At 40.5% G+C, this 5000-nt stretch overlaps 1 non-coding gene across 1 annotated transcript in view; it reads left to right on the top strand.

Annotated features, from left to right (window-relative positions):
- Positions 1-28, top strand: part of LOC127744664 (5.8S ribosomal RNA) — a 156-nt gene extending 128 nt beyond the window's left edge. Inside the window, exon 1 of the ribosomal RNA XR_008005605.1 lies at positions 1-28. This exon is cut by the window's left edge and continues 128 nt beyond it. This is a non-coding gene — a ribosomal RNA (5.8S ribosomal RNA).
- The last annotated feature ends 4972 nt before the right edge of the window (positions 29-5000 follow it).

Here is a 5000-nt window from a genome sequence, read left to right as displayed (position 1 = left end):
GGCTGAGGGCACGCCTGCCTGGGTGTCACCAAAAGGCGCCCCCCGTCTCCCCCGTCCCAGGGTACGGGAAGGGGGCGAACGTTGGCCTCCCGGGAGCCCCAGGCTCGCGGTTGGTTCAAAGAGACGGGCTCTTGGTGGGGAGCGGCACCGCGGCAGATGGTGGTCGAGAACAACCCTCGTGGCCAGTTGATGAGATATTTTGGTGGAAAAATAAATTTCTCCCAAAACACACAAATCTAACCGGCAAGTGCACCGGGTCGCATTAAGTAATAAAAACTCACGGGAGTGAGGTCGATCCCACAGGGATTGAAGGATTGAGAAATTTTAGTTTAGTGGTTGATTTAGTCAAGCGAATCAAGATTGGGTTGATTGATTGGTGATTTGCAAAATTTAAATTGCATTGAAAGTAGAGAGAACAGGAAATAAATTGCTGAATCTTAAATAACAAGAAATTAAATGGCAGAAACTTAGATTGCAAGAAATATAAATTGCAGAATCTTAAAGTGCAAGAAATGTAAATGGCTTGAAATGTAAAGGGGATTGGGGATTGGATTTGCAGAAATTAAACAAGGAAAAGTAAAATTGCAACAAGCAGAGAAGTAGAGAATGAAGAGTAAATGGGAATTGGGGTTGAATCAGATTCAAACAGACAAGTAAAATGAACAAATAAGGCAAGAAACAGAGAATTGAAATGGTAAAATGAGATCTCAGGACCCAGAGACTAGAAAACCAAGTCTAGATCTCAATGCCTTCCTAGATCCAACAAGAACAATTGCAAGGGAATTGTAAATTGCAAAGAAAGTAGATGAGACGCAAGTAACAGAAATGGAAATTCAATTGCAGTGAAAATAAATAAGATCCAAGGTGAGATTGAAATAGAATTCCTTCAATTCTCTAACCCAATATCCAAGACAAAGTAATTGAAATTGAAAGCAATAAAACTAAGAGGAAGAGAATGGAATTCTCCTTCCCCCAAACTAAGAAATTAAAGATCACTCAATATCTAAAACTCTCTGAAAATTCAAAAGGAAAGCTCTATGAAAACTAAGAAAAGGAAGCTCCCCCGAATAACTTGAATTCTATCCTATTTATACACTTTCTTCAAATGATCTTCAAGCCTTGAGTTGGGCCTTTGCTCTTGGTGGAATTGGGTTGAAAGAGGCCTTGGTTGATTGCTCTTGGAGTTTGGAGAGGAACCAAAGTGAACCAATTGAACCGGATTGGATTTTTGTAAAAGTTGGAGTAAAAGTTTGAGCACCTAACTTTTGCTCCAACTTTTCATATCAGATAGCTTAATTTACTGATGCCAACGTTGGTGCAAAAGTTAGGGGTCTAACTTTTGCTCCAACGTTGGCCCTTCCTAATGCACCTATGGTGCCAACGTTAGCCCAAAAGTTAGGGGGCTAACGTTGGCGCAAACTTTTGCCCCCGAACCTTGCATCTTCATGTGCCAACGTTAGCCCAAAAGTTAGGGGGCTAACATTGGCACAAACGTGAGTCACCCAGGGAGTGATTTTCAAATTCTCACGTTAGCCTCAAAGTTAGGGGTCTAACTTTGAGGCTAACTTTTCACCCAAAAGTTTGTGCAAAAGTTTGAGGGCTAACTTCAAGTCCAACTTTATGCTTTCTGGTTTAATTTCACTTGTTTCATTGTCCTCTCTTTGCTTCTAGCCATTCCTTCTTACTTCAACCTTTCTCCAAGCTTTCTTCACCTATCATTAACCAACCAAACACATCAAAGCTATGCTCAAAATCATGAGATATTCATTCTATCCTAATATGCAACCATTATGGCATCAAATCTCATGAAATAGCATGAATTATTCTATGGTTGATTCAATCAAAGGAAGCATGAAAATCTACCCAAATTAGCTTGCTTAGGCCTCAAGAAAGTGCATAATTCAATTAAAAACAAAAGAAAGAGACTAGTGAAACTAGGCTAAGATGACTTGTCATCACAACACCAAACTTAGTTCCTTGCAATACATATCAATTATTCAACATTTCTATTGAAAAAAAAATTATGAAAAGAAAACTACCTCAGGTTGGGTTGCCTCCCAACAAGCGCTCTTTTATTGTCATTAGCTTGACATCTTTCCATTCTTTTCAAGAGGGCTGTAGGTTCTGGACCTCTTTTTCCTTATCCCATTGTCCTCCCAAGTACAACTTTGCTCTGTGACCATTTACTGTAAATTGATTCTTTGTTGCCTCATCAAGCAGTTCAATACTCCCATAGGGAAAAACCTTTGTCACCAAGTATGGCCCAGTCCACTTAGACCTTAGTTTGCCAGGGAAGAGTTTAAGCCTTGAATTGTACAGGAGCACTTGCTGTCCTGGCTTGAATTCCTTCTTTGTGATCTTCTTGTCATGCCATCTCTTAGCTCTCTCCTTGTATATCTTAGCACTTTCATAAGCGTCTAGCCTGAATTCATCTAACTCATTTAGTTGTAACAACCTTTTCTCTCCTGCAGCTTGGGGATCAAAGTTGAGGAGTTTAGTGGCCCAAAAAGCTCTGTGTTCAAGCTCTACAGGGAGGTGGCAGGATTTACCATACAAAAGCTGAAAGGGTGACTTGCCAATAGGAGTTTTAAAAGCTGTCCTATATGCCCACAATGCATCCTCTAGCTTTCTAGCCCAATCTTTCCTTGTGATTCCCACTGTTTTCTCTAGGATCTTCTTCAATTCCCTATTTGCCAATTCAGCTTGGCCGTTAGTCTGAGGGTGGTAGGGTGTGGCTACCTTATGGACTACTCCATATTTGTGGAGGAGTTTTTCCATCTGTTTGTTGCAAAAGTGACCACCACCATCACTAACAAGCCCCTTGGGTACTCCATATCTTGTAAAAATGTGTTTTTTTAGGAATTGGAGGACAATTTGTGCATCACAGGTAGTTGTGGCTATGGCCTCCACCCACTTTGAGACGTACTCCACTGCTACCAAGATGTATCTGAAAGAATAGGAAGGGGGAAAGGGTCCCATGAAGTCAATTCCCCATAGGTCGAACAATTCTAATTCCAAGATGAAGTTCTGAGGCATCTCATTCCTTCTTGTTAATCCTCCTGCTCTCTGACATTCATTACATTGATGAACATATTCTCGGGCATCCTTGAAGATGGTTGGCCAATAGAAGCCACTCTGCAGTACTTTTGCGGCTGTTTTTTCTGGGCCAAAGTGTCCACCATAAGCTGAACCGTGACAATGCCACAAGATGTCCCTTATTTCACTCTCGGGAACACACCTTCTGATTACTCCATCAGAGCATCTCTTGAACAGGAAGGGTTCATCCCATGAAAATTTCCTTGCTTCATTGATTAACCTCTTCATTTGTTGCTTAGAAAACTCTTGAGGTATCTTCCCTCCAACTTTGTAATTAGCTATGTCAGCAAACCAAGGTGTTTGTTGGATCTGCATGAGGTGCTCATCTGGGAAGCTTTCATTCACGGGCTGAGAAGCCTTTTGAGTTGTTTCATGTGGTAGCCTTGACAAATGATCAGCAACCCGGTTTTCAGTGCCCTTCCTATCTCTTATCTCAATGTCAAACTCTTGTAGGAGCAATATCCACCTAATGAGTCTCGGTTTAGCATCCTGTTTTGACATCAAATACTTAAGTGCAGCATGGTCAGTATAAACCACAACTTTGGATCCTATCAAGTATGATCTAAACTTATCAAATGCATAAACTACAGCTAGCAACTCCTTCTCTGTTGTGGTGTAATTTCTTTGGGCATCATTTAACACTTTACTTGCATAATATATAACATGATGCAGATTTCCTTTCTTTTGCCCAAGTACAGCACCAATTGCAAGGTCACTTGCATCACACATGAGTTCAAAAGGTAATTCCCAATCTGGAGGTGTGATGATTGGTGCTGTTGTGAATTTTCTTTTTAAAGTTTCAAAGGCATGCTTATGATTGTCATAAAAAATAAAAAGGTTGTCAACCACTAACAAATTGCTCAGTGGTTTGCCTATTTTTGAAAAATCCTTGATGAATCTTCTATAGAATCCAGCATGCCCAAGAAAACTTCTCATTGCTTTTACATTGAGAGGTACAGGGAGTTTTTCAATGATTTCTATTTTTGCTCTGTCAACTTCTATACCCTTGTTTGAAACCTTATGCCCAAGAACAACACCCTCTGGTACCATAAAATGGCATTTTTCCCAATTCAAAACTAAATTTGTTTCTTGGCATCTTTTCAATACAAGAGTTACATGTTGCAGCCAAGTTTCAAAAGAGTTACCAAAAATAGAGAAAGCATCCATGAAGACCTCTAAGAATTTTTCAACCATATCTGAGAAGATGGAAAGCATACACCTCTGAAAGGTGGCTGGAGAATTGCATAGCCCAAATGGCATCCTTTTCTGGTGGCATCATTCAATCTTCTATAGTCTATGCACATCCTCCATCCAGTCACTGTTCTAGTAGGGATCAACTCATTCTTCTCATTGGTGATGACCGTCATTCCTCCTTTCTTTGGTACAACCTGAACCGGGCTCACCCATGGGCTGTCAGATATTGGGAAGATTATTCATGCATTCCACAACTTCATTACTTCTTTCTGGACAACTTCCTTCATTGTAGGATTTAGCCTTCTTTGAGGTTGAACTACTGGTTTGGAATTGTCTTCCAAGAGGATTTTATGCATACATACTGCAGGGCTGATTCCTTTCAGGTCATCAATGGTCCATCCTAAAGCATCTTTGTGAGCTTTGAGTACATTAAGAAGCTCTCCCTCTTCCTTCTTTGTCAGGGATGAATTGATAATCACTGGGAAACTCTCTGATGTGCCTAGAAATGCATATTTGAGATGGGGAGGTAGTGGTTTGAATTCTTGTTTCCGTACTTCTTCCTTCTTATCCTGTTTCTCATCTTGCTCAATTAAGATCTCAGCTACTTGTTCTTCTGTTGCACCTTGATTTCCTTCTTGCTCCTGAGAATTTTCTTCCAGCATTTCTTCCACCAAACTCTCTATCATATCCACTCTTACATAGTCCTCTTG

The sequence above is a fragment of the Arachis duranensis genome, unplaced genomic scaffold, assembly GCF_000817695.3.
Source record: "Arachis duranensis cultivar V14167 unplaced genomic scaffold, aradu.V14167.gnm2.J7QH unplaced_Scaffold_77756, whole genome shotgun sequence".
NCBI classification, from domain to species: Eukaryota; Viridiplantae; Streptophyta; class Magnoliopsida; order Fabales; family Fabaceae; genus Arachis; species Arachis duranensis.
The sequence above is the reverse complement of the archived record's forward strand: the minus strand, read 5'-3'. Positions and strand labels throughout refer to the sequence as shown.